The sequence below is a fragment of the Cupressus sempervirens genome, chromosome 4 (genome assembly GCF_028749045.1).
Source record: "Cupressus sempervirens isolate cs-2001-9-10 chromosome 4, ASM2874904v1, whole genome shotgun sequence".
Taxonomy (NCBI): domain Eukaryota; kingdom Viridiplantae; phylum Streptophyta; class Pinopsida; order Cupressales; family Cupressaceae; genus Cupressus; species Cupressus sempervirens.
Window position 1 is genome coordinate 17,841,712 of NC_143121.1, and position 10,781 is coordinate 17,852,492.

Below are 10,781 nucleotides of genomic sequence, written 5' to 3' on the forward strand. Positions count from 1 at the left end.
AAGTTACAAAAGTCCACATAGATCCTCATTTCTCCATATTTCTTCCACACTGGGACTATATTAGCCACCCAACTAGAGTGGTGGATTAGGTAAATAATTCATGCCTTGAATATCTTTTCTATTTCCTTCAAAATAGTATGGAACACTTTAGGATTGTAATTTCTTAACTTTTCCTAAAGGGGACAACTTCTATTTTTTACGGAATAGAGTTTCTGTACTCTCCATTCCTAGAACTTTTCAAATCATTATAACTCAAATCTGAGTAAACATTTTTAAAATCATTTGATGATAATTTAGGTTGGTCTCTTTTTTTTGAAGAACATGTTTTTCCAATAGAAATCCATTTATGATCATCACCGCTCTCGACATTGATCTTATCATATTCTCTATTTACTTCAAGGTCTGGCCCCTTTTTTGGTATAAAAACCTTCACTCTTTTATGAAAATATATTTTTAGGAGAAACTAACCCCTAAAGAATTTTTTTTCCTTTTAACTAAAATATCTCTTGATTATTAGAGGGGTCTAAGTGATCTTCAATTAGTATTTTTTAAGAACCTTAAAAATAAGAATCAACAAAAGATCCTGTCCAAGTCATAAATAGTTCAATCTATTTATCATTACCAAAGACCTATGAATGATTTACATTATTAGGCACACTAGGGCGATAATCTCTCTCAATCCTATATTTCTTTTGATCAAATTCCTAATGTGGAAGAAGTAATGAGGTCGATACTACTAAAGAATCTACTTGGAATTCTTGAGTCTAGGGATTTCTTTGATATTGAATGCATCAAAAGACTCAATATTGTCCCACACTAGGTTTCAATACTATTTTAGATGGTCATCCTTCATAGCATAAAGACCTCAAACTTGTTGTACAATTAGTTCAAAATCTCCTTTTACAATGAGTGATTTTATTCCTTTCAAATTCACTTTATGCAATCCCAAAAGAAGGGCTTCATACTCTAAAGTATTATTGGTGTTAGGGAAATATAACTTGAAAGAATGTGTTGACATATATCCTTTACAGGAAATTGGGACAACACCAAATCCTAATCCATAACTAGATCAGCTTCCATCAAACTCGATGCTCGACATTTCTTCTTCCTCCAAGTGATCTACCTCTTCTTTAGATTGAATAAAGTAGTTACCAAACTAACATTCCTAATACAAAATGTGAGATTTTGGATCATCTAAAGGAAAATTTATGTATTTTTTCTCTCCTTAGGGATTAAAAGGAACTTCTTTCTACCAATAGGGATAAATGCTTCAAACCACTCCATTTTTATGTCAACCCCCATGTCTCTACAAAAAGTTATACTAAGCAACATTTCATTACTCGTTGGTATTTCAACCACTAAAATGATTCAGTTCAATCTCTTGTCAAGATATAATGCCAAGACTACCTATGCATCCTTTACCTAACCTATTAGAGGCACCTACTTTCCATCTATAGAATATCATTTTCTATAATTCTTGGTAAGGCTTAGTCTTAAGGCCTTGGCAATAGAAGAAGGCATTATATTGTTAGAAGCACCTGATTTGATAAAGCAATTACTTACTTTCCTTCCATTGTGTAACATGGAGATATAAAAGCGATAATGTTTTCTATCTTGATTTTCTATCTCAATTATCATTAGGCTCTCAAGATCTACAAGTTTCTCTTGGGTATGCTCATTTGAAACAAGTGTTTTAGTAGAATTAGAAGTTCCTGGTTTGAGAATTATTAGATTGCTCACATTTTATAAACACAACTAGTCTATCTCATTCCTTAGGATTAGATTTTAAGCAATCAATAGTTCAAGATTGAGAAAATTGAACTATATCAAATGAAGCATAAGAGCTTAGATTTACTATACTCTTCTTAGGAAAATAAAATTTAGTACCTTTGGGAGGGGTCTTTGGTAGGCTAAGATGAGTCTTTCACTTTCATACCTTGTGAACTTGAGCATGCTCCAAGGGTAAATTTGGACACCATTTGACCTCTTCTCAACAAAAACCATGAGAAATAATTTGTGGCTAACAAACATCTCCACTCTAGTCTAAATCAGACTTGTATTCTAGAGAGAATGCTTGTGAGGTGCTCGTTTCAGATGAATCTGATTCTAAATCACTAACTATCCCATGCTAACCTTTGGTTTCTTTCATCTACAAGTGTCTTAGATAGTCTATAGATGTTTCACCTTCATGATCTATAGTAAGGATAAAATAATACATTATTTCTTTTCTGGGGTGGACTTCAATTTGCCACTTATTCGGTGGGCTAGGCAATTGATAAGTACCCCTTTCCAATTGTGTAGGGAAATTATTCTATCCAACTTGATTATCATATTGATTTGGATAAATACTATGCCTACCCTACTATCCCTTTAGGGTGATAATGTCATTAACTAACCTTTCAACCATAGGGTCTATACTCATAGAGGCCTAAGGGTTTGAAGTTTGAACATGTCTCCTCCATTTTTCTGCAATTAGCAAATCATCCTCTAATTTAATGAGTAATATTTGGGAAGCAGCAAAATTAGCTAGTAAATTTCTTCTTATTTAAAAATAAATATCAAATGACATCACTCTTATGAAGAATACTTTTTGATTCTCAGTGTTGGGTCTTGAGGTTGTGGGAATTCTTTCTAGAATTTTGTTGCATTTAGCTATAAATTCCCTCATAGGCTTATGCATTTCTTTCTTAAATTGGGAGAATTGGACAAGAATAGAATTATCAGCACTAGGGGTCTTCAAACATGCTTCAAATGCATGATTCATGGTATTACAATTATTTATGGAGGTATGTGGGAGGTGACTAAAATAATAGGCTATAGTATTAGTAAAGGTTTGAATGAAGAGTAGAAAAATGACATCTTTAGTAGGGGCATCCATAGTCTCGTGAGATGCTTTGAAGGAGCTTAGATTCAACTAATGTTTTACTATCTCTACTAAATTTGGGCAAAAAGTCTTTAGCACCCTTGGGCATAGCTCCAATATTTTCTCTATGTTAGAGAGGCCCAATTTTTGGACCCTAAAAAGCCATATGTGGATTGATAACATTCAAAGGTTGAATGTTTATGAAGAAGGGAACTATAATAGAGGTATTAAGGGATTGTAAAACAAGAGGGGGTTGTATGGGAGGTCATGGATATGCAAGACTACTAATTGACCAAACTTTATTTTTCCTTCTTTTAGTATGATCAAGTTTGAAATTAATTAACTTTAAAGTTTCAAAGTCATCACTCATTATGGTCTCAATCTCTATATGTCCTAGAATGTCTTCTCTTGACCAGTTTTATCAACCTTTTTAATTTAATTTCTCATTAGTTTTTGTGCTAAACTTTCTACCATAGAAGTTTCTCGAACCACATGAATATCTCTCAGTCTCTCGCCAATTTCTTATTCTCTTTCTAAGACTCGAGCAATTTGTGCATATTTTTGGTTACTGTTTCTCTCCAAGCTACTTTGTTTATATCTAATATGATATCTTCCTTAGTATTATTAAAACTAATATTAGGGTATAAAATAGGGAAAATATCATAATGTGGGAGTACCATATTGGAGCATGGCACTAGTCATTTATTTTTGAGCTACTAAATCTTCTTTGTTCGACTCCCTAGTAGAGTCACAAAAAAATCTTTTGGCAAACAATTTTTTTTAAAGAAAATAAAGAGTCAAAATCCTATATTCCCAAATTCATAAGACAAAAGAAATCTTCCAACAGTTGAGGAATACTATTTTATTTCATCCATCTTTGAATGTTGCTAAGGTCCATCTCCCTTATTATAATTTTAATGAATACATTCTCTTAAATAAAAATTATTTTTAAGTAGAAAGTAATAAGGCCTCCCATCTATTCTTGTATAGAGGGATAATCAAACAAGAACAAATAAATAAATCAAGAATTGGATAAAATGGATAGAATGCATAGTTTCTCCATCAATTTATTTTTTGAAAGAGATATGTAATAAAAAATTATCTAACACATGCACCATATAAATATCCAACATCTAAAGAGACCCAATACTTCAATTCTGATTCAATATAGAATTGATAGAGAACAATCCAAAGCATACAATCCTTAAATATATATGTATAAGATCTCTTTTCATCTAAAAACTATCTTTTTTTGTATAATGTTGTTAAAATATACATCAAGAACTAATGATATCTAGTATGATATCCATGAAAAACTGCCAACCCCTAACACAATTGAGTTTCTAGCTTAAATAAAGTAATGTCAGTGAATCTCCATCAAAAACTGCCAACCCCTAACACTAATATATTTCTAAATTAAATAAAGTAATGTTTGAGAATATCCATCAAAACTTGATTCTTAGACAATTTAAAAATAGTTAAAATAACCAAGTTTTTCAATGGGTAAGAAGACCCCAGAAGTAATTGATTTAAAATTAGAACTTGAAAAGAACATAAGGAAAATATTCCCTAAAGAGAATCATCATCATGCTTCTTCAATGAGTCTTCTTCTTCTTTATCATCCTCCTATGTAGAAGGTTCTTGCACAAGCTTCTAGACTTTCTATGTACCTCTGAATTCTAACATGGTATTCTTGTTTGGACTCTTCATGCTTTACAAGTAGTTTGTCCATGTGTCCATATCTTGTTTCATTTTGCTGAATCCATCTAGATATTCTGGAAGTTTTTGGCTACACATGTTGATCATAGTTTCTATTTTAGAAATTTTTGTAAGATCTTTCATGGTCAAGTCAACCCCATTTTTTATTTCTTTTAGGGGTTTTTCATATTGTTTAACTAGTGCCTCTAAATCTGAACCTCATTTTTTGAAAGCTACCAAAGGAGTCAAATTGATGGTCTACAAATATTTATTCATGCTATCTTGAATTGCCTTGAACTCCTTTTTAAAAGACTATATGCAAGAAATGGAAAAAACTATAATTAGATACATACAAAGCTATGTTCTTTTGCAATGTATAGATCATCCCTACATCAACTAGGTATAACAATTTTTCCTCTAGGAATTTATCTAGACCATATTCATCTGCATCTGCTAGCTAAGTAACCAAAGCCAATAATCTTTCAGATTCTATTTTCAATATTTTCAATTGTATACAAGCCTCATCTATCACAACTTGACCAAGAGTAAATATTCTATATAGGTTTAGTATAAACTTGTTACCTAGATTCATCAAATAGTCTTTCCAATTATGGATGATAGAAGTTATGGCTTTTCCTTTCTTTAGGTTAGTTATTAGTTATTGATTTTTGTGTACATTAGGATCAAATGTGGCCTAAGATGAACCATAAATTGCTGAAACTTGACTTGTTAATGAGCTTGTATAATCCTCAATTATATGCAATTCTACCATCAATTTCCCCTTTTCAACATCATCCTTTTGTGATTGCAAGATAATTTTCTTGGTGGATGATTCTACTAAGTGCTCATTCATCTCCATATTTATCACTCTCAAATTGGTCTGACTAATCTTAAAATAATTCAAATTCAGCCCACCCATATCACCTTTGTGATTATGGGTAGCTACCTCAAAATTGTTTTTGTATGTTTTTTGATCAAATACTATCTAGGATAAGTTCTCAGTTCTTTTGGATTTTGAGGTTTTGGTAGTATATTTACTCACAATGTCATCGATAGGAAATCCAAGTGGAACTAGGCTCCTCTTTTTGTTAATTAAGGCCACCAACCAATTTTGTGTGGAATCGGGAACTTTCTGAGATTTATTTCCTTTAACTAGAGCATTCAAATTTTCTATCCTCTAAGGAGAGGTTTCCATAGTCATCTTGACCTGTTGAAGATTATCAATGAGCATACTTATTGAATCCCATTCAATTTTACTATCAACTTGAATAGCTATAGTAGACCCAATAGGTATTTTCATCTTGGTCTGGTTTATAGAATGATTTTTTTGCACCAGCAGAGGATTATTGACATGTGTCTTGTTAATCCTTGTTTATCTCCTACTACTTGTAGATTTGGGATGAACATTAGAAAAAGAATTAGTTTATTTTCCATCATATTGGGTCTTTTTCATTATTAGCCAATAACTGCTCTCTGAAGCATGATCTTTGTTCTTTCAAGAATACTATATTCTTCTTGAGAATCCAATTTTATAATAGCTTTGCTAGAAATCAAAGACTTAGTTATTTGAGTGCCTATTAAATATGATTTATCTTCTTTAATATCAAAGACATCTATATCAAAATTTTAATGGAAGAGATTAATTTGAGAAATGGTGAGCATGTTACATTCTCTCCTCCAAACCTCTAGTTCATCTACACAATCATCCCAAAAACCTTCAATATTAGGGACATGAGAAAACTTCACCTATGATTCAAACAAGCTATAAGATATCATTTTACACTCAAAGTTTTTCCTACCATAATATGACTCAAGATGAAATTTTATTTAATCTGAGCTTGTGCATGTAGCATCTTCCATACTCCTATAGGATAATTTTCCTAGTTTGAGCAGGAAAATGACATCATAAACCTCATCAGTGGAAAACATGTTTATGACTCAAATTAATTGTTGAGATACCTCTACCAAGGAAAAATAATCAAGGGAAAATCTAAGGAGTCTTAAAGGTTCCTCATCAAAACCACCTATACTTATGTAAGTGAACTTGGAGAATTGGCTTTAAATGCAACCAAAAGATTGAATAAATTTCTTAAATTCAATAGAGAATCTATGATGAAGAGAAAATTTCATTTCAAAACACAATTTTTGTAATAGAATTCCATGAATCTTCCCAAAATTTTCTAGGGCTTTGTCTCTATGTAACACACAGTTGTAGTTACATATAGTGATGTTTGTTGCATAGCATTCATGTGGTAGATACGGAAAATCTTGAGCACTAACACTATATGAAGACATATAGAAATCCTTCTTCATGATTAAAGTTCCTCTAAGCTTGTTTCTTAGAGAGATAGCAAAATTTGACTCATCCTATGAATTGTTATGCTTTGAAAATAATCTAAACATAAAAATACGTCTATTGGGACTTAAACTTATAGCCCTAATCTTGAGTACCATTGAGAAAATTAAGCCCTATAAATGCTTTTTGATGCTTATGTACCTGGCTGTCCACTTGAGGCCAAAGAGGTGTTTAATGTTTCTAACACCTTGCATTTAGTGTATCTATATGTTTCATAAAGTTAAATAGCCATTCTAAGCTATTTCATGAAGTCTCATTTTGAGCAATGTCCAATTCTACATTTTCGCCTAAGTGTCAAACATTGACACGAATATTTCATGACTTTCCATTTTTAGAGTGTCTAGTGTCTATATCAAAGAGACTATGTTTCATATTTTGAGTCATTTCAAATCTGTTTGACTAGGTTTTGAGTTCATGCTGACGCAATTTGTTTTGAATTTTGGGAAGCCTTATTTGGCTTATCATATTTTGACCCAGTCAACCAAAATGCTAAAATTATTTTTGCATCATATTCTATATGACAAATCAATTTGATCAATTTTCAAATGTTATTCCAAATGCAATTTGTAAAGTTTTATTGGTCTCAAGAAATGTAGATTTGTCAATGCCCCTATTCATGATGTCATAAGTTCAAATTTGTGATAGGTGACATAGAATGGATTGTACCATTTTTTTCTACTCTAAAAATAATTAAAGTGTGCCAATATTGAAGTCTTGATGAATCTATTTGCACACTTTCCCAACTCCATTTTGTTTACAAAAAATGTTTTTCTATTAGTGTTTGCAGTCTGCAAATTTGAGTAGCCCACTTTAACTACTCTCCAAATGAGTCTTATTATTTTTCATTAGCCCTAATCCCAAATTTAAGTTTTCCTAATGAAAATGGTCTAGTTACTCAATTTTTTTCCCCCAAGTTTCTATTTTCCAAAATTTTTAATCCAAAATGTAATGTAATTAACTTTTTTCCAACATGTTTTCTTGCAGGCAGCTCTAAAAGGGCAACTTTGAGAGTCAATATATTTTGACTGAGAATTTTTCCTGAGATGAGGTTCGATAGGGTAAGACTATGTGGAATAGAGAATTAATATGTTCAATTTCAAAGCTTAGTTACCTGTTTGGGCTTGTTTTTAAAGCTAGCTAATAGGCCTTTTTAGCAGAAAATCACAATTTAAACAAAGTGAGTAAATAAGTTCTAAATGATTGTTTCATTTCTCAAATCTGATTTTGATCAATATCAAAGTCTCGGTGAATGAGTTTGTAGTTCAATAATTTGGAAACAATTTTTTTTTTAGTCAGACCCGCTTTGGAGTTTGACTAACTCCAAGTTGACAAAGTACATCATGAGTTCAAAGATGTCAAAAAGATGTTGTTGTGCTTCCAACTATTACAATGTTATATTTCAATACAAGATAAATTCAATTAAGTGAATAAGAGGAATTCCATGGTCAACATAAATAACAATCACCTTTGCACAGGTTTGGGTATCAATTGCTTCTAATTGTAGTTTAACAATGGCCATGCCTAGAATTGGGAGATGATGTCGGATGGGATCAACTGAGTCTTCATCAATCAATTAAGAATGGAATCTTATAACTACTACCTCTTGACACACAAAGGGTCTTGCTATATATTGAAAAATTTATTTTAAAAATGTTCATTGACTACAATTATAGTAGATAACTTATCTTATGGTGGGGATAAAAACAAGTCTAAATTTTCTACCCTTTCTCTATAGTCAAATCTCCATGATGTTTAATAATCACATTGGTGGAGTTTATGATCCAAGAAGAGACCAATTTAATAATCACCAAAGGTGATTTGATCAATTTCTTGGACATGGATTTGTAACAAAGCTTTTTAGTTCTAGTCTTATTTACAAGTATTATGGATTGAAGGTTATTGCCAAGGAGTTTGGTCTAGATGCAAGGCATCTAGATGTATACCATGTCTATTTGGTTGTATATAAGAGTTTTCTAGAGGATGTGACATCTAAAGATAAGGTTTTTTTTTAAAGAAGGCCACAAAATTGAGACGTGACACACTCCATGACATATGGAGGAAATGGCCCATGATTTGCATAAGGCACACATGTTTTCACTGGGGAGTAGGGACAACATAAAAAGAAAAGAACAAAGTAGAAACATGAGTATCAAAGGGAAGCAACTATCAAAAAAGGAAGTCATTGTGAACTATAGAGGTGCCTAAAGTAAAGGCCACATTTTAGTACGTAGATGGAGAATAGGGAACAATTTATTAGAGACGAAGAGGAATCCATGCTAGAAGGAGAGATAGTCAAAATAAGAAGGCATTTGAACATGCCAAAAGTTGCCAAAGGGAATCCACATACATAGAAAGAGGGAGAAGTGAAAACATAGATAAAGAAAAGGAGATATGTGTGCATGGAGGAGTGTCTCTATTCCTCTATTCCCACATTGTTAAAGCGGGGGTGTTTTTTTGTTTTTAGATACCATTCCACTCATATGTTATGTGTCTTAAAAGACACATATGATTTGGAAGCCATGGCATGCAGAGGGGCCCACTTGGCCAGTCGGTGAATAGTGTAGTATTTTGGTTAGAAAGAAAGGTTCATCATCAGAAAAAATTGAGAATTTTGGTGGTTGCTATGTCACCACTAGAAAATGGGGTGGTCTCACTAGTAGCGACATGGAAACCTACTAGAAAGTTGAAATTCTGGCAAGTGACCTCCTGAAAATAGTAGAAAATTGACAAAGAACATGGGTCCCATCTAGGTGATTTTGCGATTATGTGGTAGCATCAACAAATAACAAAATGACACATGGCACTGCATGAATGGTCACAAGAAGTTCCCCAGGAATATCACCAAAATTTGGTGGTCACCATGTTGTTACTAGTGAGATGATCTTGTTTTCTAGTGCTAACATGGCAACATGGTGACCTACTGGAAAATCCAAAAATCTGGTGAGGAGTCATAAAGAGATGTGTGTCCCACCTATAATTTTGATGAATTAGATTCTACCATGTGGCACTAGATGATTGGGGACAAATGGAAAGGGATAAAATAAAGTTTTAAATCAGATTTTTCTTATCTAAATACACCAAAATTTCAAAGATTGAAATATTTTAAAATTAATTTATTTTTTATATAGTTTCACCTATATAATCATTTAAATTTTTATTTTAGCTCTATTCATGACTCGTGAGCCAAATTCTCAGATTGATCAAGGGCACAATTTTTACCCAAAATATATAGTGTAACATACCATTGGAACTAGGAGGAGATGAATTTTTGAAATATTGCATCATATTTTGCACAGGTGCGTACTAGTTGATTCTACCAAAATATTTGTATATTCTGAGGCATTCTTAGTAGGATAGGCAAATTTCATCATCGGGCATCAAAATTAGTTGGGAGGTACACACTGAAGTTTTTTTAAGACTAAAGTGATTCTAAAGAGTTTTCTTGGCTTCTATAGGTCATATCTAACTAATTTTTTGGTTTACGTTTGTCTTGGCTTCAAGTTTGGCATCAAAATCAGTTATGTTTTTTTTTTATCGAATATCTAAGATATTTTGTTCTTTTGAGAGGCAAAATAATTAAAGATTTGATTTACCAGTTGTAGAGAGAGATTAGAGAGATTATTTTAAACTTCAAGGAGATGTTTTTCAAGTGGACACATGTTTAACAGACAACAGATGTGGGAATTTACTCTCCTCTATATCTTGCTTTCTTTCAATTTTTGTAGAGGTTGGGAGTTTTCTCTGTGATATCAACAAGGTTCCAATTTTTACTGTGGGACCAAGTATTTGATGGTTTTACTTCCTATCTAATTGAGTAGAGCTCTAGTAGTGAAGGCCACACATCTGCTCTTGCATAGATTTTCA